At 34.0% G+C, this 27,173-nt stretch overlaps 1 non-coding gene and 1 pseudogene across 1 annotated transcript; both read right to left on the bottom strand.

Annotated features, from left to right (window-relative positions):
- Nucleotides 1-27,173, bottom strand: part of LOC136386886 (F-box-like/WD repeat-containing protein TBL1X) — a 568,957-nt pseudogene that overhangs the window by 261,190 nt on the left and 280,594 nt on the right.
- On the bottom strand, nucleotides 1,081-1,156 carry TRNAT-AGU (transfer RNA threonine (anticodon AGU)). Its single transcript has one exon. It is a non-coding gene; the product is annotated as a tRNA-Thr (tRNA).

A 27,173-nucleotide genomic window follows, 5' to 3' on the forward strand; every position in this document is an offset into this window, starting at 1 on the left:
AAAGAATAACTAAATGACTTATTTAATAATGCATTAAGAAACGTGTTGAAAAATTACATCTTCCTAAGTAAAAATTTAGTTTTACCAACTTTTGGAGAAAAAAAGTAAGATTATTTGAACCATAATTCTTTTTTTGTCATTTGAGATTCTATGCAGAAGCAGTACAAATACATTAATGAGTTAAAAGAATAAGTTCTGTTTCACATAAATTTAAATTCTTGTTAGCAGAATTTTCAGGTGCATGGAATTACTCAATGAGTTGTACAACAACACATTAAAGATGTTTTGAAAATATATATCTTCATAGTATGAATTAATTTTTACCAAGATTTTAGAGATGAAAAACAAAGATATTGAAAACATAATTCTATCATTCAATTTGTGATACTAAGCAGAAACAGTTTAGAAACATTACAGTGTAAGGAACCTTAGGCTTATTTCAATTTCTAACACTGCTAACACTGAGCAACAAACAACTCTGTAACTCTTATAATACACCATTAAATTTAAAACCATACAATTGAAAGAAACTATCTCAGATAACTTGAAATTCTTTTGAGCAGAAACACACGTGCAAAAAATAATTCAATGAGTTGTTTAACAATACATTAAAATGTATCCAAAAATATATATCTTCATAAATATGAATTGATTGTACTAGCTTTTTAGAGAAGGAAAATAAAAGTTATTGTAAACATATTTCTTTCATTCTTAGTGTCTGTGATACTAAGCAGAAGAAGTTCAGAAACATTACTCTGTAAGAAACTTAGACGTAATTAAATTTCTTTTTTTTTTGCATTTTTCTGAAGCTGGAAACAGGGAGAGACAGTCAGACAGACTACCGCATGTGCCTGACCGGGATCCACCTGGCACGCCCACCAGGGGCGATGCTCTGCCCATCCTGGGCATCGCCATGTTGCGACCAGAGCCACTCTAGTGCCTGAGGCAGAGGCCACAGAGCCATCCCCAGCACCCGGGCCATCGTTGCTCCAATGGAGCCTTTGCTGCAGGAGGGGAAGAGAGAGACAGAGAGGAAGGCATGGAGGAGGGGTGGAGAAGCAAATGGGTGCTTCACCTGTGTGCCCTGGCCGGGAATTGAACCCGGGTCCTCCGCACACTAGGCCGATGCTCTACCACTGAGCCAACCGGCCAGGGCATAATTAAATTTCACTGCTTTACAAGAAAAGAAAACAGCTCTGTAACTCATGTAAATACACCAGTCAGTTTGAACCATACACTTAAAAGAACCAAACTCAAATAACTTCAAACTCTTGTTGCAGAAACACATGTACAAAGAATAACTAAATGACTTTTTTAACAATGCATTAAGAAATGTTTTCAAAAATATATTTTCATAAGTATAAGTTGATTTTTACTAGTTTTTTAGAAAAGGAAACTAAAAGTTATTGGAAACATTATACTTTCTTGCAGTTTGTGATACTAAGCAAAGCAGTTCAGGAACATTAATGTGTAACAGAAAAGAGTTCCATTTCAATTTATACCACTGCTTTACATGAAGAGCATATAAGTCTTCTAAACACTGCAGTAAATTTGAAACCAAACATACACTTGAGTGACACAAACACAGATAAATTGAAACTCTTGTTAGGAGAATCTCACACTCAAAGAATAACTAAATAAGCAACAAAATAAAGCATTATGATTTGTGTTGAAAAGTTCTGTCTTCAAATGTAGGAATTGATATTCACATATTCTCTTGCAGAACAACTAACAATTATGTGAATGGTAATTATGTCAATCGGAAGGAGAGGTAAAGCATACTAAGTGTAGGTTCATTACTGTGTAACCAAACTGAGTCCTATTTCATTTCCTAACTCTGCATTAACTAAAGAGACCTCAACTGTGCAAGTATTATAAATACTACAGGAAATTTGAAAAAAAATAAACATATCAGTGAAACTAACTCAGATATCTTGAAACTTATATTAGCAAAAACACCTGTGTTAAGAATATCAAAATGACTCATTTATTATTAATTAAGAGAGGTATTGAAAAAAAATAACTTCATAGGTATGAATTAATTTTGCCTTTTTTTGGAAATGAGACTAAGTTATTTGAATTATAATACTTCTTTCACTTTGTGATGCTAAGAAGAAGCAGAAGAGGTACATTACTGTGTCATATAACTGAATCCAATTTTACTTCCTTACACTGCTTTACTTGAAGAGCGAACAGTTAGGTAACTCTTATAAATACTACAGAAAATTTAAAATCATACATTTTAGAAAAACTAACTAAGAAAACAAGAAACTTTTTGGCACAAACACACATGCAAAGAATAACTAAATGAGTTGTTGAACAATACACTAAAAAAATGTGTTGAAAAAATACATTTTCATAAGTATGATTTGAATTTACTATTTTTTTTGAGAAAGAAACTATCAGTTACTGGAAACGAAATTCTTTCATTTTTTGAGGCTAGGTAGAAGCAGTCCAGGGACATTACAGTGTAAGAACACTGAGTCCTATTTAATTCCTAACCCTGCTTGACCTGAAGAGCAAACAGCTGTGTAACTCTGTAAACACTGCAGTAAATTTGAAACTGTACACTTGTGAAAACTCAGATAACTTGAATCTCTTTTTAGCAGAAACACACGTACAAAGAATAACAAAATCAGTCATTTAAGAGTGCATTAAAAAATTTGTTGAAAATAATATCTTTATAAGTATGAATTGGTTTTATTAGTTTTAAGAGAATTAAAGTAAGAGTTTTTTGAAACATTATTCTCTCATTGACTTTGAGATGCTAAGCAGAAGCAGTGAAAAAACATTACTGCATGAGAGTATTGAAGCCTATTTCAATTTGTAACAGTGCTTTAACTGAAGAGCAAAGAGCTGTGTAAGTCTTGTTAATACACCAGCAAATTTGAAACGAAACCTACACCAGGGTCACACTATCTAAGATAACTTGAAACTCATTAAGGGCTATGCGCTTTCAAAGAATAAATAACAAGCAGTGTAATAAAGCATTATGTTTTGTGTTGAATTATATCTCTTAATATTGTGAATTGATAATTACAAGTTCTTTGAGTAGAAAACTAACAGTTATTTGAAATTTATATATTTCATTTAGTTTGAGAGACAAAGCATACACAGTATAGGTCCATTACTGTGTAACGAAACTGAGTCCTATTGCAATTTCTAACTCTGTTTAACTAAAGATCATACCATTGTTCACATCTTGTAAATATTATATTAATTTGAAAAGAAACATTATATAAGTGATATTAACTCAGATAACTTAAAATTCATAATAGCAGATACCCACTACAAAGAATAATTAAATGATCATTTAATAATGCATTAATAAAAGTTTTGAAAAAATATAGCTAAATAAGGAAGAATTGAGTTTTACTATATTTTAGAGAAAAACACTAAGATTTATTTGAACTGTAATTCTTTCATTGACTATTGATTTTCTATGCAGAAGCAGTACATATACATTAATGTGTTAAAAAATAAGTTCTTTTTCCCAAAAATTGTAACTCTTGCTAGCAGAATTTTCAGGTACAAAGAATTACTCAATGAGTTGTTTAACAACACATTAAAAAAAATTAAAAATATATCTTCTTGAGTATGAATTGATTTTTACCAGGATTTTAGAGAAGAAAACAAAGTTATTGGAAACATAATTTTTTATTTACTTTGTGAGAGTAAGCAGAAAGAGTTCAGAAAGATTAGAATGTAAAAAACTTAGGGTTATTTAAATTTTTAACACTACTATACCTGAGGCACAAACAGCTCTGTAACTCTTGTAAATACACCAGTAAATTTGAAACCATACACTTGAAAGAAACTATCTCAGATAACTTGAAATTCTTTTTAGCAGAAAGACACATGCAAAACATAATTTAATGAGTTCTTTAACAATACATTAAAATGTGTCCAAAAATATATATCTTCATAAGTATGAATTGATTTTACTAGCTTTTTAGGGAAGGAAAATAAAAGTTATTGGAAACATATTTTTTTATTCTTCTTGTCTGTGATACTAAGCAGAAGCAGTTCGGAAACATTACTCTGTAAGAAATTTAGACATAATTAAATTTTTAACACTGCTTTATCTGAAAAGCAAACAGTTCTAAAACTCATGTAAATACATCAGTCAATTTGAATCCATACACTTGAAAGAACTGAACTCAAATAACTTGAACCTCTTGTTGCAGAAAAAACGTGCAAAGAACCACCAAATGAGTTGTTTAAAAATACATTACTATATGTGTTCAAAAATATATTTTCATAAGTATAAATTGATTTTACTAGTTTTATAGAAAAGGAAACTAAAAGTTATTGGAAACAATACTTTCATGCAGTTTGTGATGCTAAGCATAAGCAGTTCAGGAACATTAATGTGTAACAAAAAGGAGTTCCATTTCAATTTTTAAAACAGCTTTACTGAAGAGCATGTAAGTCTTGTAATCACTGCAGTAAATTTGAAACCAAACATAAACTTGAGTGACACTAAAACAGAAATATTGAAACTCTTATTAGAAGAATCCTGCATTCAAAGAATAACTAAATGAGCAGCAAAATAAAGCATTATGATTTGTGTTGGAAATTTGTGTGTTCAAAATAAAAATTGATATTCACAAATTCTGTTGCAGGGGAAATAACAGTTATGTGAATAATAATTATTTCAATCCGAAGGAGAGGTTGAGCATATGCAGAATAGATTCATTACTCTGTTACCACACTGAGTCCTATTTCAATTCCTTACTCAGCATTACCTAAAGAGCACTCACCTGTGCAAGTCTTGTGAATATTACAACCAATTTGAAAAAAATTCATATCAGTGTATCTAAATCAGATATCTTGAAACTTTTTTTAGCAAAAACACCCATGTAAAGAATAACTAAATGAGTCATTTAAAAATAAATTAAGTTATTGAAAAAAATAACTTCATAAATAATAATTGTTTTTACCATTTTATTTTGAAGACTAACAGTTATTTAAAATCTAATACTTACTTCAATGTGTGATGCTTAGAAATATCAGTATAGGTACATTATGGTGTCATAAAACTGAGTCCAATTTCACTTCCTAGCACTATTTACTTGAAGAGCTATCTGTTAGGTAACTCTTACAAATACTACAGTAAATTTGACATCATACAATTGAGAAAAACTAACTCAGATAACTTGAAACTCTTGTTGGCATAAACACACATGCAAAGAATAATTAAATGAGTTGTTGAACAACACACTAAGAAAGGTGTTGAAAAAATACATCTTCATAAGTATGATTTGAATTTACTAGTTTTTTTTATAAGAAAACTGTCAGTTATTTAAAACATAATTATTTTGTTCACTTTGCGAGGCTAGGCAGAAGCAGTTCTGGAACACTGTATTGTAAGAAAACTGAATCCCATTTAAATTTTTAAACCTGCATTACCTGAAGAGCAAACAGCTGTGTAACTCTTGTAAACACTGCAGTAAATTTGAAATCACCCATTTGTGAAAAACTCAGATAACTTGAACCTCTTGTTAGAAGAAACACACGTGCAAAGTATAACAAAATCAGTAATTTAAGAGTGCATTAAACACCTTGTTGAAAAAAAAATTTACAATTATGAATTAGTTTTCAATAGATTTTTTTTATAATTTTAGTTTTTTAGTGGGGTGACATTAATAAATCAGTGTATATATATTCAAAGAAAACAAGTCCAGGTTATCTTGTAATTTAATTATGTTGTATACTCATCAACCAAAAACAGATTGTCTCTGTCACCTTACATCTAGTTTTCTTTCTGCCCCTCCCCCTCCCCTTTCCTTCTCTCTTTCACACATCCCCACATACCCACCACATGCTTATCAATGTGTCTTAGTTTCACTTTTATGTCCCAACTTCATAAGGAATAATGCAGTTCCTGTTTTTTTCTAATTTACTTCTTTTACTTCATATCATGTTATCAAGATCCCACCATTTTGCAGTAAATGATCTGATATCATCATTTCTTATGACTGAGTAGTTTGCCATGGTGTATATGTGCCACATCTTCTTTATTCTGTCATCTATTTATGGGCTTTTTGGTTGTTTCCATGTCCTGACCACTGTGAACAATGCTGCAATAAACATGGGGCTGCATGTGTCTTTACATATCAATGTTTCTGAGTTTTTGGAATATATATCCAGTAGAGGTATTGTTTGGTCTTAAGGTAGTTCTGTTTTAAGTTATTTGAGGAACCAACATACTTTTTTCCATAATGGTTGTACTACTTTACATTCCCACCAAAAGTGGATGAGGGTTCCTTTTTCTCCACAGCCTCACCAACATTTGCTATTAACTGTCTTGCTAATAATACCTAATCGAACATGTGTGAGGTAGTATCTCTTTGCAGTTTTGATTTGCATTTCTCTAATAGCTAAAGAAGATGAGTATATTTTCCTATATCTGTTTGCCATTTGTATTTCTTCCTGGGAGAAGTGTCTGTTCATATCCTCTTCCCATTTTTTTATTGTATTGTTTTTATGTTTGTTGTTTAGTTTTATGAGTTTTGTATATTTTGGATATTAGGCCCTTATCTGAGCTGTTGTTTGAAAATATTTCACATACAGTTGGCTTTCTGTTAGTTTGTAATCAGTTTCTCTTTCTGAGCAAATATTTCTTAGTCTGATGTAGTCCCATTCATTAATTTTTGCTTTCACTTCTCTTGCTTGTGGAGTCAAATTCATAAAATGTTCTTTAAAACCCAGTTCCACGAGTTGAGTACCTATATCTTCTTCTATGTACTTAATTGTTTCAGGTCTTACGTTTAGATCTTTGATCCATTTTGAGTTAATTTTAGTATAGGGTGAAAAACTGTAGTCCAGTTTCATTTTTTTGCATGTTGCTTTCCAGTTTTCCCAGTACCATTTATTGAAGAGGCTTTCTTTTCTCCATTGTGTGTTGTTGGCCCCTTTATCAAAAATTATTTAACTAAATATAAGTGGTTTTATTTCTGGGCTTTCTATTCCATTCTATTGTTCTGAGTGTCTATTTTTCTGCCAATACCATGCTGTTTTGATTGTCGTAGCCCTATAATATAGTTTGAAGTCAGGTATTGTAATGCCCCAGCTTCATTCTTTTTCTTTAGGATTGCTTTTGCTATTCGGGGTTATTTATAGTTCTATATATATCTGATAATTTTTTGCTTTATTTCTTTAAAAAAAGTCATTGAAAGATTGATGGGAATTGCATTAAATTTATATATTGGTTTGGGTAATATAGCTATCTTGATTATATTAATTCTTCCTAAGCAAGAACAAGGTATATTCTTCCATCTCATTATATCTTTTTCAATTTCCTTAAACAATGGTTTATAGTTTTCATTATATAAGTCCTTTACATTCTTTGTTATGTTTATTCCTAAGTATTTTATTTTTTTTGTTGCAATCGTGAAGGGGATTATTCTTTTGAGTTCGTTCTCAATTGTTTCATTCTTGGCATATAGAAAGGCTATTTATTTCTGTATATTAATTTTGTATTCTGCGACCTTATTTTATTGGCTTATTGTTTCTAGTAGTCTTTTTGTGGAATCTTTGGGGTTTTCGATATATAGGATCATATCATCTGCAAAAAGTGATACCTTTACTTCTTCTTTATTGATATGGATGCCTTTTATTTCTTTGGCTTTTCTGATTGCTCTAGCTAGAACCACTAGTACCACATTAAATAAGAGTGGGGAGAATGAACAACCATGTCTTGTTCCTTATTTAAGGGGGAAAGGCTTCAGTTTAGTGCCATTAAATATGATGTTAGCTCATGGTTTTTTATATATGACTTTTATCATGTTGAGATATTTTCCTTCTACACCCATTTTGTTGAGAGTTTTAGACATAAAATTGTGTTGTATTTTATCAAAAGCCTTTTCTGCGTCTATTGATAAGATCATGTGGTTTTTGTTCTTTGTTTTGTTGATATGGTGTATTACATTAACCGTTTTACGAATGTTGAACCATCCTTGAGATTCTGGGATGAATCCCACTTAATCATGATGTATTATTTTTTAAATATGTTGTTGTATTCGATTTGCTAGTATTTTGTTTAGTATTTTAGCATCTGTATTCATTAGAGATATTGGTCTGTAGTTTTCTTTATTTGTGCCATCCTTGCCTGGTTTTGGTATGAGGGTTATGTTGGCCTCATAAAATCTGTTTGGGAAGTATTGCTTCTTCTTCAATTTTTTGGAAGACTTTTAGTAGAATAGGAATCAAGTCTTCTTTGAATGTTTGATAAAATTCGCTGATATTGCTATCAGAACCTTGACTTTTATTTTTGGGGAAGTTTTTAATGGTTTTTTCAATTTCTTCTTTACTAATAGGTCTGTTTAGGCTTTCAGCTGCTTCTTGACTCAGACTAGGAAGGTTGTATTGTTCTAGGAATTCATCCATTTCTTCTAGGTTGTTGAATTTAGTGGCATAAAGTTTTTCATAGTATTCTACAATAACTGTTTGTATATGTATGGTGTCCATGGTGGTTTCTCCTCTTTCATTTTGGATTTTGTTTATATGAGTTCTTTCTCCTTTTTCCTTGGTAAGTCTTGCCAAGGGTTTGTCAATTTTGTTGATCTTTTCAAAGAAGCAGCTCCTTGTTCTATTAATTTTTTTATAGTTTTTCTGTTCTCTAATTCATTTATTTCTGCTCTGATTTTTATTATCTCCTTTCTTGAGGAGGGTTATGAAGTGTCTAGGTCATGGGGTGGCTCCTAGGGTGGAGTCTCATAGAATATTGAAATGAAGTGGCCCAGGGTAGAGCTGTTCTCAGCTGGTATCTCCAGTGTGTGTGGCAAGACAGTATCCTCAATTTGGTGCCCGTGGCTATAACTGCATAGTGACTTTTTGAAGGTTTGCTGTTGATGTATTTGCAGTGCCATGCTACCTCCATGCTTCTCCTGCAGCCATGGTTCAATTGAAGCGAGTTGGCCTGGATGCTGAGGATGGCTCCATGGTGTTTACTTCAGGCGCTAAGAACTTGGTTGCTAAGCAATGGAGCAACTTCTCAGATGGTCAGAACATCATCCCCCAGTGTGCTTACTGAGTGGATTTTGCAGATGGGAGTTGGTCTCTCTGCAGCCCTTCCTCTCACTAAATAAAAGAGAGAAAAAAGAAACAGCAGAGAACCTTTGCCAGTTAGCTCAGGTGGTTAAGAACATCCACCGGAAACACCAATATTGTTGATTTGATCCCCATTCAGGGCATAACCAATAAGTTCATGGCTGTGTGAAACAACATATGAATGTTTCCCTTCCCTCTCCATTCTTTCTCCTTTCTTCTCTTCTATAAATCAATAAAATGAAACCCTGGTGAGATAGCTTCATTGATTAGAGCATCATCCTGTGTCATGGAGGATCTTGATTTGATTTCTTGGTTAGGGCACATACAGGAACATCTTGATATTTCTGTCTCTTTCTGCCTCTCTCTCAAAAACAACAACAAAGACAGAAAGAAGAACTAATTGTAAACTAGAGACAGTAGCCAGATTTCTACTATAAAACTCGGGAATTAAAAGGAGTTAGGTATTTCGCCGTCTTCTCAGAAAAAAATCAGTCCACGAGGTAGCTCTGTGCAGAAATCTCAGCTGATGTGGCGGGGGAGCTTGTCCCACCACAGTGTGCAGCCCGATGCACACTGACCTGGGGGCTGGTCTGGGTGCAAGAGCTGGCTGGAGGGTGAAGGACTCCCACCAGGAACTGCCCTTCCCCCAGAAGAGCCACCGGCCTATACAGGAGACACAGGGCATCCCCAAAAGTGATGAGGGTGGGAGGGAGGAAAAGAGAGAGTGGACATGCGCTGTTCCAGACCAGCCACTAAAGGGAGAAAGCCTGTGGTATCCTGATTTAAAACATTTTCAACTGTGTGTGGCAGGTGACTGAAGCCACTTGAAACTTCCATAAGGCCACTCAGGCCAGAGGCCAGGTGAGCCATCTTAGTCAATGAGGGGAAGGTCATGGGCAGGGCTGTGGAGAAGGAGCCCTATATGTATGGCAGGCTGAGTGCCATTTCTGAAGATGGAGACTCTGGAGGATGTGGGGGCTTCAAGATGAGGGGTAGGATCATGGCAGCAAGCCTGATATGGCAAGGTGAAGGAGATCACTTTGTGTGGGGCCTTGTTAGGTGAGGCTTGGTGGAGGTTAAGGTTAGGGTAAAGGTGAGGTTCAGGGGTAGGTTTAAGGTTAGGGTGAGGGTGAGAATGAGGGTGAAGGTTAAAAGTGTTAGGGTGAGTTGTAAGTGTGAGGGGAGGTTGAAAGTTAGGGTTAAGGTTTGGGTTAGGGTAAGGGTAGGGTGTGGGTTAGGCTTAGGGTTAGGATTCAGAAGAATTGATGCTTCTCATCTCTTTCAGCCTGTTTGTCCCTCTCTCTTTCTCAAAAAAAGGGGGGGGGAAATGTTCACCCTTATGTCATGTCAAGCCATTATATTTTGATTTTTTCTATCATTTTTAATTATCTTCTTAATTTACTTTCACCTCCTTGGTGTTTGCTGCAGTCTGAGATACTACAGCATTTTTTTTCAGTGCATATTTGGTGAGGCAAACAGAGACCCTTAGTCTCAGTTTCACAAAAATCCTTTCTTTTTCCAGTTAGAAACATGAGCAACAAACCCCCACCATATTATTTCATTCCCCCAGGACACCCATCTGGTTCCTTGGCAGTTGCCACAGAAAAAAAGGCCACATCTCATACCTCCACCCCTGGCAGCATCTAGTCCCAGGCTACTCCAAGTATGGTTCCTAAATCTCTATCAAAAGGAGTGTTTTAGTATCCCAGAATTACAGAATGTTAATCTGCATTTTAGCAAAATCCCAGGTTATTTATATGCACTAAATGTTGACAAGTCTCTATTTTTAATTATTTGTATCTGAGAATATGGATATATAGAAATTCTACTATTACTAAATTTAACTCCACACATTGGAAAGCGAAAATCTACTAAATGCTTTTTGTCAGCTGTTTTAACTCATCTGTGACTTTTTAAGTAATTAGTGACAATCAGGCCACATAGTTTTGATCTCCCATAATCCCAAACTTTCCCTACCACCATTAAAATTTTTAAATGATGTAGAAATTCTGATTTCAAAGGGGGCAGTTTTTAGGATGATGTTACATGATAGTAACAGGAAATATGATGCACACTTTAATATATATTTTATACATTCAGCTAGGACACAGTATATTGGAGATATCCAAAAAGTTTGTGAAAGAATGGAGTCTGGGGAAACTCATGACAACACAGTGGGTCTTGACAAACACACACCACAGAAACCTCAACCAGGATTGAAGGTCCAGTAGACAATTCAATAAGGACCCAAACAATGGGCCAAAAACCTCAGATCTTTTTGCAGGCTCTATGACTGAGTACTTGTGCTTTGATTTCCTCATTTAAAAAAATAGGGTTATTATATGAGAGTTAAATGAGATGCTACATGTTAATCACTTCGCATAGATCCTGGCACAAAATAAAAACTTGGCATAAGTCAAAAACCATGGCAAAAACACATGTTCTCTGTAGTCCTCAGTTTCTTCATTCATTCTATAAATATTACTAAACACCTACTATCTGCTAAGCTCCATGCTAGGTACTGAAGATCCAGTGATAGTTAAAACTCAGTCATTTTCAGTTAAAAGCAACAAGTCAGGTGGAAAAACCAAATAATGTCTAGGTGCTACAGCAGAGAAAAATGTCCTAAATCTGTAACAAAATGAGTCTAATTTCAATTCCTTACATTGCACTACCTAAAGAGCAAACAGCTGTGTAACTTTTATAAATACTATAGGAAATTTGAAAACTACATGTGAGACACATTAACTCTGATAACTTAAAACTCTTGTTAGCTAAAACCAACATGCAAAGAATAACTAAATAAGTTGTTTAATAATGAATTAAAAAAAGATTTGAAAAATTATATCTTTGTAAGAATGAATTGATAATTACTAGTTTTCAGAGAAGGTAAGTAACAGTTATTTGAAACATAATTCTTCATTTACTTTGAGATGCTAAGCAGAAGCAGCACAAGAAGAATACTATTTAACAAAAATGAGTCTAATTTCTATTCCTTACATTGCTATACCTGAAGAGCAAACAGCTGTTTAACTCTTGTAAATACTGCCTTAAATTTGAAACCTACATGTGAGACACATTAACTCTGATACCTAAAAATTTTGTTAGCTCAAACCAACGTGCAAGAAATAACTAAATGAGTCATTTGACAATGCATTAAGAAATGTGAAAAAATATATCCTCATAAGTATGAATTGATTTTTACTAGTTTTTTAGAGAACAAAACTAAGGTATTTGAAAAATAATACTTTCATGCACTTTGCAAGGTAAACAGAAGCATTTCATATATATTACTGTGTAAAAAAACAAAGTTCTATTTCAATTCTTAACAGTGCTTTACCTGAAGTGCAAAGTCTTGTAAATATTACTATAATTTAAAAATTGAACATACACTTGAGTGACATTAACTCAGATAACTTGAAACTCATGTTACGAGAAACACGCATTCTAAATGTAATGAAACAGCAGCATAATAAAGCATTATGATTTGTGTTGAAAAGATGTTGTCATCAAAAGTATGAATGGATCTTTAAAAATTCTTTGGAGAAGAAAATTAAGTATTTAAACCATAATTATTTTAATTCAGATTGATAGGTTAAGCATGGCAATGTATAGGTTCATTACTATGTAACAAAACTGAGTCCTATTTTAGTTCCTAACTCTGCTTTACTTAAATAGCATACAACAGTGCAAATCTTGTAAATACTACAGTAAATTTGAAATCAACATACATTAAAATAACTCAGATAATTGAAACTCATGTTAGCAGAAAGAATCATGCAAAGAATAACTAAATGAGTGTTTAAACAATGCTTATGAAAGGTCTTTAAAAAATATATCTTCATAAGTATGAATTGATTTTTACCAGGATTTTAGAAAAGAAAATGAAGTTATTGAAAACACAATTATTTTATTCACTTTGTGATACTAAGAAGAAGCAGTTCAGAATCATGAAAGTGTAAGGAAACTGAGCTAATTTCAATTTCTAACACTAGTATACCTGAGCAGCAAACATCTCTATAACTCCTGTAAATACACGATTAAATTTGAAACAATACAGTTGAAAGAAACTATCTCAGAAAAGTTGAAATTATTTTTAGCAGAAACATAAGTGCAAAAAGGAATTCAATGAGTTCTTTAACAATATATTAAAATGTGTCCAAAAATGTATATCTTCATAAGTTGAATGGACTGTATTAGCTTTTTAGGTAAAGAAACTAAAAGTGTTTGGAAACATATTTCTTTCATTCTTAGTGTCTGTGATACTAAGCAGAAGCAGTTCAGAAACATTACTCTGTAAGAAACTTAGACATAATTTAATTTCTAACACTGCTTTACCTGAAAAGCAAACAGCTCTAAAGAGCATACACCTGTGCAAGTCTTGTAAATACTACAGCAAATTTGAAAAAAACATACATTTCAGTAAAACTAACTGATACCTTGAAACTTATATTAGCAAAAACACAAATGCAAAGAAAAACTAAATGAATCATTTAAAAATTCATTAGGAGAGATATAGAAAAAGAATAACTTCATAAGTATGAATTGATTTTACCAGTTTCTTGGGAAGGGGAGTAACAGTTATTTGAAATATAATACTTCATTCACTTTGTGATGCTAAGAAGAAGCAGTACGAGTACACTACTGTGTCATAAAAATGAATCCAATTTTAATTCCTAACACTGCTTAACCTAAAGAGCAAACAGTTGTGTAACTCTTGAAAATACTGCAGTAAATTTAAATCCATACATTTGAGAAAAAGTAACTCAGATAAGTTGAAACTCTTTATGGCACAAACACACATGCAAAATAATAACTAAATGAGTTTTTGAACACACACTAAGAAATGTGTTGAAAAATACATCTTCATAAGTATGATTTGAATTTACTAGTATTTTGAGAAGAAAACCATTAGTTATTGGAAATGTAATACTTTCATTCACTTTGCGAGGCTAGGAAGAAGCAATTCAGGAACATATTACATTGTAAGAAAACTAAGTCCTGTTTAAATTCCTAACCCTGCTCAACCTGAAGAGCAAAGAGCTGTGTAACTCTTGTAAACACTGCAGTAAATATGAGACCATACACTTTTGAAAAACTCAGATAACTTGAACCTCTTTTTAGCAGAAACACACGTGCAAAGAATAACAAAATCAGTCATTTAAGAGTGTATTACGAAACTTGTTGAAAAAAATATCTTTATAAGTAAGAATTGGTTTTTACTAGTTTTTAGAATTAAAGTAAGAAGTTATTAAAACATTATTCTATCATTGACTTTGAGAAGCTAAGCAGAAGCTGTTCAGAAACATTACTGTGTGAGAAAAGTGAGTCCTATTTAAATTGCTAACACTGCTTTAACTGAAGAGCAAACAGTTTTGTAAGTCTTGTTAATACACCAGTAAATTTGAAACCAAACTTAAACTTGTGTCACACTAAATAAATAACTTGGAACTCATTTTACCAGAAACCCGTTTTCAAAGAATAAAATATAGAGATGTGAAATAAACATGCTTTGTGTTAAAAGGATGTGTCTTCAAAATGTGAATTGATATTTACAAGTTCTTTGAGTAGCTAGCTAACAGTTATTTGAAACAAATTTTTCATTTATTTAGAGAGGTTAAGTTTACACAGTATAGGTTCTTTACTGTGCATTGAAACTGAGTCCTATATATTGCAATTTCTAACCATGTTTAGCAAAGGTCACACCATTGTTCACATCTTGTAAATACTTTATTAATTTGAAAACAAACATACATATCAGTGATATTAACTCAGATAACTAGAAACTCATGAAGCAGAAACCCACTGCAAAGAATAATTAAATGAGTCATTTAATAATGCATTAAGAAATGTGTTGAAAAAAAAGTATTTTCAGATGTAAGAATTGAGTTTTACTAGCTTTTAGGGAAGGAAACTGACAGTTATTTGAACCATAATTAATTCATTGACTATTGGGATTCTAAGAAGAAGCAGTACAAATACATTAAAGTGTTTAAAGAATAAGTTCTGTTTCACAAAATTGAAACTGTTGTTATCAGAATTTTCAGGTGTAAAGATTTACTCTATGAGTTGTTTTACAATGCATTAAACATGTTTTTAAAAAATATATCTTCATAAGTATGTATTGATTTTTACCAGGATTTTAGAGAAGAACACTAAGTTATTGGAAACATAATTCTTTAATTCACTTTGGTATACTAATCAGAAGCAGTTCAGAAACGTTAGAGTGAACAAAAATGTAGGCCTATTTCAATTTCTAACACTGCTATACCTGAAGAACAAACAGCTCTGTAACTCTTGTAAATACACCAGTAAATATGAAACCATACAATTGAAAGATACAATCTCAGATAACTTAAAATTTTTTTAGCAAAAAAAACACGTGCAAAAAATAATTCATTGAGTAATTTAACAATACTTTAAAAATTTGTTCAAAAATATATATCTTTTTAAGTAAGAATTAATTTTACTAGCTTTTTAGACATGGAAACTAAAACTTCCTGGAAACATATTTCATTCATTCTTACTTTATGTGATACTAAGCAGACGCAGTTCAAAAACATTATTCTGTAAGAAACTTAGACATAATTATATTTTTAACACTGCTTTACTTGAAAAGCAAACAGCTCTGAAAGTCATGTAAATACACCAGTCAATTCGAAACAATACATTTGAAAGAACCTAACCCAAATAAATTGAAACTCTTGTTGCAGAAAACACAAGTGCAAAAAATACCTAAATGTTGTTTAACAATATATTAAAAAATGTGTTCAAAAATATATTTTCATAAGCATAAATTGATTGTTACTAGTTTTATAGAAAAGAAACATAGGCAGTAAGCTCTCTAATATCTCTTGCAGCAATATATTTCCTGATTTGTTTCCACAGGCAAGTGAAATAAAGACAGGATAAACAAATGGGACTTTATCAAACTAAAAAGCTTCTGCACAGCTAAACACAATAAGAACAGAATAAAAAAACAAACTACACAGTGGGAGAATATATTTGACATTGCATCTGATAAGGGGTTAATAACCAAAATTTATAAAGAACTTGTAAAACTTAATACCAGGAAGACAAATAAACCAATCCAAAAATGAGGAAAAGAAATGCATGGACACTTCTCCAAAGAGGACACACAGATGGCCAATAGGCATATGAAAAAATGTTCAATATCACTAATGATTAGAGAAATGCAAATTAAAACCACAATGAGATATCACCTCACACTAGTCAGAATGGCGCTCATCAATAAAACAACACAGAATAAGTGCTGGCGAGGATATGGAGAAAAGGGTACCCTCCCACACTGATGGTGGGAATGCAGACTGGTGCAGCCACTATGGAAAACAGTATGGAGATTCCTCAAGATATTATAAATTGAACTGCCTTTTCATCCAGCTATACCACTGTTAGAAATATACCCCCAAAACACCATCGCACTGTTTGAAAAGAAGAAATGCACTCCCATGTTTATGGCAGCATTGTTCACAATAGCAAAGGTCTGGAAACAGCCCAAGTGTCCATCAGAGGATGAGTGGAATAAAAAGCATTGGTATAGCCCTGGCCAGGTGGCTCAGTGGTAAAGCGTCAGCCAGGCATGTGGGGGACTCAGGTTCCATTCCTGGCCAGGGCACATAGGAGAAGCATCCATTTGCTTCTCCACTCCCTCTCCTTCCTCTCTTTCTCTCTCTTTCCCTCCCACCGCCAAGGCTCAATTTGAGCAAAGATGGCCCGGGAGCTCGGGATGGCACCTTGGCCTCTGCCCCAGGTGCTAGCGTGGCTCTGATCGCAGCAGAGTGATGGCCTGGAGGTGCAGAGCATCACCCCTGGTGGGCAGAGCATTGCCCCTGGTGGCCGTGCTGGGTGGATCCTGGTCAGGAGCATGCGGGAGTTTGTCTGTCTCTCCCCATTTCCAGCTTCAGAAAAATACAAAAATAAAAATAAAGAAAAAGCTTTGGTATATATATATATACTATGGAATACTATTCAGCATAAGAAATGATGATGAAGGATCTTTTACAGCAACATGGATGGGCCTTGATAACATTATACTGAGCGAAAAATGTAAAGCAGAAAAAACTAAAACTATATGATTCCATACATAGGTGAGACATAAAGATGAGACTCAGAGACATAAACAAAAGTTTTGGGGATACAGGGTGTGGGGAGGAGAGAAAGGGAGTTGGGGGAGGGGAGGGGCACAAAGATCAGGGCTTTTCAGTATTTGTCATATTTCCCCTTTAATCTATAGACAGACAGCAAATATTTACTTTTGGTGTTTCCACTATAAAGACTGCTGTCTTAGGAACAAATGCTGATGAACTATTTCAGCTGTTCCTCTTCCTTCAAAGACTTTTATATATATGTCAACATAGAGCTCCATGTTTCATAGGATATACTCAAGCTCACTCCATGCTCCCCGGAGCTTTAACAAAAAGGAATGCCCTTTTTTTTTCTCATTTCTTTCTCTTTTTTTTCCTATTCTTTCTTTTTTGTTGTATTTTCTTTTATTTATTTATTTATTTATTGTATTTTTCTGAAGATGGAAATGGGGAGGCAGTCAGACAGATGCCGGCATGTGCCCGATCAGGATCCACCTGGCATGCCTAACCAGGGGGAATGCTCTGCCCATATGGGGTGTTGCTCTGTTGCAACCAGAGCCATTCTAGTGACTAAGGCAGAGGCCATGGGTTCATCGTTAGTGCCTGGGTGGCTTTGCTCTGGTGGAGCTTTGGCTGCGGGAGGAGAAGAGAGAGACAGAGAGGAAGGAGAAAGTGGTGGAGAAGTAGCTGGGCACTTCTGCTGTCTGCTCTGGCCGGAAATTGAACCTGGGAATCCTGCTCACAAGCCCAATGCTCTACCACTATGCCAACAAGCCAGGGCCTAGGAATGCCCTTGTTGATTAAGCTACCCAAAATAAAAGTATATGGAGTAACCATGACAGACCGAGCAAGTCAGTCTCATACTATTCATCACCAAAGTGCTGCAGCCCGGTGTAAACAGTTTCAACTTTCTCGGGAAGCAGCATGGCAGATTGCGAAATCCTGTACAAGAGGTCCTATACTGCCCCTTTATTTGGAGTTAACCCTCAAGGACCCCTACCAGGACGACTTTGGCAGATGGGTGTTACTCATATACCTTAATTTGGCAAAGAGTTGTATGTCCACATTACAGTGGATACATATTCCGGATGTATAGTAACCTCTGTCAGAACAGGAGAGGCTGCTAAGCATGTTATAGCTCATGATCTGTATGCATTGATCTATTATTGGATTTCCTAAACTGGCTAAACTAAAAATGTTCCTGCTTATGAAGCAAAAGCATTCACTGAATTTTGTCATGCTTACAATCTTTAAAGTTAAGGTATTATTTAAGTGTACTCAGCAAATATTTTAAGGTCAATTAAAAAAATTTAAAAGGGGGAAGTCATATACTGGAACCCCTATGGGTCTACATATCATGCTTTTTACTTAAAAAGTTTACATTACTTTTGAATGCTGATGAACAGGAGACACCAAATCATTTTAGCCTGCAAACTACTACCTTCTTTATTAGATCCAGCTAATCACACTGTTTTGACTTTTTCCAAATAGCTCCAGATATATGGAAAAGATTTATATATGTGGATGGGGATCCTCAAACTCCTCAGCGAAATCTTCTGAGCATGGCTTTTAAGAAACCTAGAAGCAGAAAAAGCTCAATAGAGAGCAGGGGAACTACCAGCTTTTAGGATACACCCTTAAAGGCTTCAATGCCCCAAAGGGGTCTGACATAGGATACCATCTGGGTCCTGCTTCAATAGGGGAAAGGAAGGTTATTGAGCTAATGCCTGCCAGTCTTACATTCCTCTGCTGTAAAGAAACAGGGACACTGGAAGGAAGGCTTCCCCCTTGTTCCTCTAAGGGAGGGTTCAGTCTCTTCCAGCCCTGCTCCAGCCACTTAAGACCTAACTTGCCCAGAAAGCTGGAGCTTGCCACTGAAGGCTGAAGGTGCCCAGGGCCATTGGCCCCATCTACAACATTGTGGATAAGACTAGACTATTTCTTCCAAGAAGCAGGTTAACTGATCTCATTTGCACAAGGGCCACTTAACTATGTTTTGCCTGAATAGTCAGGTTTTTCATTCTTCCCTCAAAGATCTCTGTTATGGTGTTGATAGTCCTATTTTCTGTTGCTTTGCTTAATATATAGTGTTTCCTTTATCCCTCCTAACTTAATGTCCCACTCATATTTCAGGCTGAGACCTACTCCTAATTTAGAGCTCTCTTTCCCCCTTTTGCCAACTTCTATTATGAATCTACCTTTGCCACCCAGCTTAGGGCATCCCAAGGTTCTCTTTACCATGCCACAGTCGCAGAACTCCAAGGAAAAGCAACCTGGTCTCATCTCTCCAGGCAGAGGAGAACAGAAGCTCCATATCCAGGCATGCTGCAAATGGCTTTTCCAGTCTACCTGAATCATTACCAGCTAGAAGCAGCAGTCACTGGGGACTGGGACATGAGCTGCAAAGTATAGAATGGTGACAACAATTACAGGTCAATGTGTACTTTTCATGGATATGGACATTTCCTGGACTCCTGCTCCCTGTGACTGATTGTGGTTGGATTGCATTTCTCAGAGATTTGGCATGGTGATGGGGCCTACTTGGACTTGGTGAACATGTTAAGGACACTACTCTTTTATGGATTCTTGCTGCATTGGCCAAGAGTCAGCTTAAAGGCTTTTAAATCCTGTAAAAAATTAGAAGACTGGATGAAGATGGGGCACATATACACCATGGTATATCATTCAGCTAGAAGAAATTATGACATCGGATCACTAAAGAAGAATGGTGGAATCTTGATAACATTAAGCAGAGTGAAATAAGCGAATCAGAAAAAAACAAGAACTGCAGGTGTCCATATATTGGTGGGACATAAAAGCGAGACTAAGAGACATGGACAGGAGTGTTGTGATTACGGGGGGTGGGGGGAGGGAAGAAGAAAGAGGGCAAGTGGAGGGTGAGGGGTACAAAAAAACTGGATACAAGGTGATGGAGAATGATCTCTCTTTATGTGATGGGTACACAACAGAACTAAATGACAAGATAACCTGGAAATGTTTCCTTTGTATATATGTACCCTGATTTATTGATGTACCCCATTAAAATAAAAATTTATATATAAAAATAAATAAATAAATAACGAGAAGCATAATAGAGCAGTATGATTTGTGTTGAAAAGATGTGTCTTCAAAAATGTAAATTGATATTTACAAGATCTTTTGAAAAAAAATTTTAGTTTGAGAGGTTAAGCATACACAGTATAGGTTCATTACTGTGTAACAAAACTGAGTCCTATTGCAACTCCTAACTCTGTTTACCTAAAGAGCACACCACTGTGCACATCTTGTAAATACTATATTAATTTGAAAACAAACATACATATCAGTGAAATTCACTCAGATATCTTGAAACTCATGTTAGCAGAAACATATGAGCAAAGAATAACAAAATGAATCATTTAACAATGCATTAAGAAACTTGTTGAAAAAAATATTTTTATAAGAATAAATTGGTTTTTACTAGCTTTTAAGAGAAGTAAAGCAAGAGTTTTTTGAAACATTATTCTTTCACTGACTTTGAGAAGCTAAGCAGAAGCAGTTCAGAAACATTATTTTGTAAAAAAGCTGAGTCCTATTTCAATTCCTAATACTGCTTTAACTGAAGAGCAAACAGCTGTGTAAGACTTGTTAATACTGCTGTACATTGAAACCAAACCAACACTTGAGTCTCATTAAGATAACTTGAAACTCTTGTTAGCAAAAACCTGCTTTCCAAGATAAATAATAATGAGCAGCTTAATAAGGCATTATGATTTGTGTTGAAAAGATGTGTCTTTCAAAATGTAAATTGATATATACAACTTCTTTTGAGTAGAAAACTAACACTTATTTGAAACATAAATTTTTCAGTTAGTTTGAGATGTTACGCATCACAGTATAATTTCATTACTGTCTAACAAAACTGAGTCCTATTTCAATTCCTAACTCTGTGCACATATTGCAAATACTATATTAATTTGAAAACAAACATACATATCAGAGAAATTAATTCAGATAACTTCAAACTCTGTTAGCATAAACCCACGTGCAAAGCATAACTATTTGAGTCATTTAATAATGCATTAAGAAAATGTTTAAAAATATATCTTCATGCCCTGGCCGGTTGGCTCAGTGGTAGAGCATCAGCCAGGCATGTGGGGCACCTGGGTTCGATTCCCGGCCAGAGCACATAGGAGAAGCGCCCATTTGCTTCTCCATCCCCCTTCTTTCCTCTCTGTCTCTCTCTTCCCCTCCCACAGACAAGGCTCCATTGGAGCAAAGATGGCCCGATTGCTGGGGATGGATCCTTGGCATCTACCCCAGGCGCTAGAGTGGCTCTGGTCATCACAAAGTGATGCCCCGGAGGGGCAGAGCATCGCCCCCTGGTGGGCAGAGCATCGCCCCTGGTGGGCGTGCTGGGTTGATCCCAGTCAGGCATATGCGGGAGTCTGTCTGGCTGTCTCTCCCCATTTCCAGCTTCAGAAAAAAAAAATATATATCTTCATAAGTAAAAATTGAGTTTTACTAGATTTGAGAGAAAGAAACTAACAGTTTTTTGAAATGTAGTTTTTTCATTGACTATTGAGATTCTAAGTAGAAGCAGAAAAATACATTACTGTGTCTTAAAAAGTAAGTTCTATTTTACATAAATTGAAACACTTGTTAGCATAATTCCAGGTACAAATTATTGCTAAATGAGTTGTTTAACAATGCATTAAGAAATGTTTTGAAAAACTTTATCTTCATAAGTATGAATTGATTTTTGCTAGTTTTTTAGAGAAGAAAACTAAGTTATAAGAAACATAATACTTTCATTCACATTTCAATACTAAGCAGAAGTAGTGCAGGAACATTACTGTGTAAAAAAACAGAGGCCTATGTCAATTTCTAACACTGGTTTACCTGGAAAGCAATCAGCTTTGTAACTCTTGTAAATACACCAGTTAATTTGAAACCATACACTTGAAAGAAACTAACTCAGAAAACTTGTAACTCCTGTTAGTAGAAACACACGTGCCAAAAATAATTAAATAAGTTGTTTAACAATACTTTAAGAAATGTATTCAAAATATATATCTACATTAGGATTAAATTGATTTTTACTAGTTTTTTGAGAAGAAAACTAACAGTTATTGGAAACATAATTCTTTCATTCACTTTGCGATATTAAGCAGAAGGAGTTCAGGAATGTTACTGTGTAAGAAAACTGAGGCCTGTTTCAATTTCTAACACTGCTTTCCAAAAAGTAAAGAGCTGTGTAAGTCTTGTAAATACTGCTGTAAATTTGAATCCAAACCTACACTTGAGTCACAATAAGATAATTGAAACTCATATTAGCGGAAACACGCATTCAAAGAATAATTAACAAGAAGCATAATATAGCATTATAATTTGTGATGAAAAGATGTGTGTTCAAAAATGTGAATTGATATTTACAAGATCTTTTGAGTAGAAAATTAACAGTTATTTGAACTATGATACTTTAATCACTTTGTGATGCTTAGAAGAAGCAGTACAGGTAACTTATTGTGTAACAAAACTGAAGTGCCATTTTAATTCCTATCACTGCTTTACCAGAAGAGTAAAGAGCTGTGTAACTCTTTGAATACTACAGTAAATTTGAAACCATGCATTTGTGAAAAACTAACTCAGATAACTTGAAACTCTTGTTAGCACAAACACACATGCAAAGAATAACTAATTGAGATGTTTATCAACACATTAAGAAATATGTTGAAAAAAATACATCTTCATAAGTATGACTTGGTTTTTACCAGTTTTTATAGAAGAAAACTTACAGTTATTGGAAACATCATTCTTTCATTCACTTTGTGAGGTTAAACAGAAGCAGTTCAGGAACATTATGGTGTAAGAAAACTGAGTCCTATTTCAATGTCTAACACTGCTGTACATGAAGAGCAAACACCTGTGTTACTCTTGTAAACACTGCCGTAAATTTGAAACTATACACTTGGAAAAAACTCAGATAACTTGAAACTCTTGTTAACAGAAACACACTTGCACAGCATAAGGAAATGAGTCATGCATTAAGGAACTCGTTGAAAAAATATATCTTTATAAGTATGTATTGGTATTTACAAGTTTCTAAGAGAAGTAAAGTAATAGCTTTTTGAAACATAATTCTTTCACTGACTTTGAGACACAAAGCAGAAGGAATTCACAAACATTACTGTGTTAGAAAACAAAGTCGTATTTCAATTCCTAACACTGCTTTAACTGAAGAGCAAAGAGCTGTGTAAGTCTTATAAATACTGAGGTATATTTGAACCCAAACCTACACTTGTGTCACACTACAATAACTTGAAACTCAGCGTAAACACACATTCAAAGAATGAATAACAAGAAGTGTAATAAAGCAGTATGATTTGTGTTGAAAAGATGTGTCTTCAAATATGTGAATTGATATTTATAAGTTCTTTTGTGGAGAAAGGAACAGATATTTGAATGATAATTATTTCAGTCAGAATGGGAGATTAAGCATATACAGTATAGCTTCATTACCGTTTATCAAAACTAAATCCTATTTCAATTTTTAACTTTGTTTTCCAAAAGAGCACACCACTGTGCACATCTTGTAAATACTTTATTTATTTGAAAACAAATGTACATATCAGTGAAATTAATTCAGATAAATTGAAACTCTTGTTAGCAGAAACTGTCATTCAAAGAATAACAAAATGAGCTGTTTAACAATACATTAAAAAACTTGTTAAAATATACTTTTATAAGTATGAATTGGTTTTTACAAGTTTTTAAAAGAAATAAATAGTTTTTTGAAATATAATCATTTCATTGACTTTAAGATGCTAACCCAAAGCAGTTCAGAAACGTTACTCTGTAAAAAAAAATGACTCATTTCAATTCCTAACACTGCCTTAATGGAAGAGCAAACAGCTGTGTAATTCTTGTAAATACTACAGTAAATTTGAAATAAAATTCACACTTAAGTCACACTAAGATAATTTGAAACTCATGTTAGTGGAAACACACATTCAAAGAATACATAACAAGCAGCATAATAAAGCAGTATGATTTGGGTTGAAAAGGTGTGTCTTCAAATACGTGAATTGAGCCTGACCTGTGGTGGTGCAGAGGGATAAAGCTTCAAACTGGAACACTGAGGTTGCCGGTTCAAAACCTTGGGCTTGCCTGGTCAAGAAACATATGGGAATTTAAGCTTCTTGCTCCTCTTCTATTTCTTTTCCTCCCTCTCTCTCTCTCTTCTCTGAAAATTGAATAAAAAAAATTTTTTAAATATATATGTGAATTGATATTTACAAGTTCTTTTGAGTAGAAAACTAAGAGTTATTTGAAATGTAACTTTTTCCTTTAGTTGGAGAATTTAAGCAAACACAGTATAGGTTCATTAATATGTAAGAAAAATGAGTCCTATTTCAATTCCTAACTCTGATTTACCTAAAGAGCACACAACTGTGAAAGTCTTGTAAATACTACAGTAAATTTGAAAGCAAACATACATATTAAAGAAACTAACTAAGATAACTTGAAAATCATGTTAGGAAAAACACATGTGCAAAGAATAACTAAATGAGTCAATAAATAATACATTTAAAGAAGTATTGAATAAAATATAACTTCATAAGTATAAATTGATTTTCACTAGCTGTTTAGAGAAGGAAATTAACATTTATTTGAAATATACTACTTCATTCAATTTGTGGTGCTAAGAAGATGCAGTACTCTGTGTAATAAAACAGAGTGCAATTTCAATTCCTAACACAGATTTTACTGAAGAGCAAATGGCTTTGTATCTCTTGCAAATACTGAAGTAAATTGGAAACCATACATTTGAGAAAAACTAACTCACATAACTTGAAACTTTTGTTATCACAAACACACATGCAAAGAAAATCTAAATGATTTGTTTAAAAATACATGAAGATATTTGTTGAAAAATACATCTTCATAAGGATGATTTGATTTTTACATTTTTATAATAGAAAAGCAGTTAAATTTCAAAGTACTTGTCAAATCAAAGCACATCCGATTTTACACTACACTTAGTAGATTTAAATAATAAAGTTCAAAAAACAGAAGTAAAAAGAGTAGAATGGGAAGTCACTGAGTGCAGAGACATGAGTTCTTAGCACAGTGCCTGGTATATGATGGGCACTTTCAAAGGTTTTATAAAAGCATAAATGAAGAAAGAAAAAAAAACAAGATGAACTGCGAGATTTTCAGAAAACAAACCACTAAGGATACACAAAAATGTTACAGAAACGGCAAACTGCATTCAATGTTTGTAGACAATTCTCTCTACCAAATTTTTCCTTTGGACCTCTACTGAGGTGTGATACTGAAGACGCACCTGAGGTGGCAGCGGAGAAGCACATGTATCAGAGAACATTATTGTATGTGCTATGGAGCAAGTTCCAGCAACCTTCAGAGGACTGAAATTATACTAAGTATATCTCTTGCTTTCACTAGGGTTAACGTTGTAAGAATTAGCAAGCAGTAACTACAAATTCCTTATATATACAAATTATAAAAGTTACTTTTAGATTGCCTTGGATTCAACATTGATAGATAACATACAAGACCAACTGCTATATTTATCCAGGTGAACTGCTCTGAGCTGTTATTCCCAAGGTGCACACGAGGTGGCAGTAGAGAGGGCACTTGAAAAACATTTACTACAGTTAATGCTGTTTGTCCTTTCAAGCAAGTTTCAACAACCTCTAACCTTAAAAATGATATAAACCATGTTTCTTGTTGTCATTACACTTGATATAGTAAATAGTGATAGAAATTAACTAAAAATTCTTTTTTTTTTAAGGTAAGGAAATTCACTCCTAAATAACCCCCCTCAAAATCACAATTCAAGTTACAAAATACCTTGAAATGAATGGAAATAAATAATGTAAAAGAAAACTTATGAAAAATTGTAGTTATGAATGTATTTTAGGGCAAGAAAGCCTTAAAATACAAAGCCTTTCTACCCACACTAACAACCATGATACTAAATAAAATCCAGAGAAAGTAAAAGAAAAAATTGTTCACAGCATGAGCAGGTGATGGCGCAGTGGTTAAAGCATTTGACTGGAATGCAAAAGACCCAGGTTTGAGATCCCAGGACACCAGTTTGAGTGTGGGCTCATTTGGTTTGAGCAAACTCACCAGCATGTGCCCAAGGTCACTGGCTCGAGCAAGCCATCACTCGATCAGCTGTAGTCCCCTGGTCAAGGCACATTGAAAACAGGAGTCAATGAACATGTAAGGTGTCACAACAAGAAACAGATGATTGATCTGTGACCTGGCACATAATAATAAACTGTCTCCATTTGTCTGTTCCTATCTATTCCTCTCTCTGCCTCTCTCCCTGTCTCTGCACAAAAAAATAGAAAAAAGATAAAGAACTGTACACAGAGACATTTGGAGGTTGTATATTATATTTCCCCATGTATAAGAGTTATCTTTTTAAAAAACTGTGGGGTTAGAAAACTTGGCATGTCTCATACAGTGGTTGTAGTACTTTTGACTTACATTTTCTGTTTATTTGAATTTGTTATCATTTTCTCAATTTTTGTGCCCCAAAAGTAAGGTATGTCTTATACCAGGAGGCTTCTTATACATGGGGAAATATGGTACTTTAAAACTTACCATTTATTTTCTCTTGGGGTGAGATTTTAATAAACATAATTTATTCTTCAATGCAATATAAGCTGCAAAAAAAACCAAAAGTCATTTTCATTTTTATATATTTATTAATGTTAGAGGGATGATAAAGGGGGAAAAACAGACAGTCAAAAATGTCAATTTGTTTCTGTATGTGCCATGACCAAACCTATGACATTAGCATATGGCTGTGATGCTTTAACTACTGAGCTCTCTGGTGAGGAAAAAATTTACTAGAGAAAACCAGAGTTAATGAAGAAATAAAATAAAAATCTACTCTGCTGTGGTGACAACACCAGAAGACTCTTCTTTGCTCTTGAAATTCAGGGGCATAAACAATATTTTTAATTGTTAGCACAAAGCCACCCCTTTCCTAAC

This window comes from Saccopteryx leptura, unplaced genomic scaffold (genome assembly GCF_036850995.1).
Source record: "Saccopteryx leptura isolate mSacLep1 unplaced genomic scaffold, mSacLep1_pri_phased_curated manual_scaffold_18, whole genome shotgun sequence".
Taxonomy (NCBI): Eukaryota; Metazoa; Chordata; class Mammalia; order Chiroptera; family Emballonuridae; genus Saccopteryx; species Saccopteryx leptura.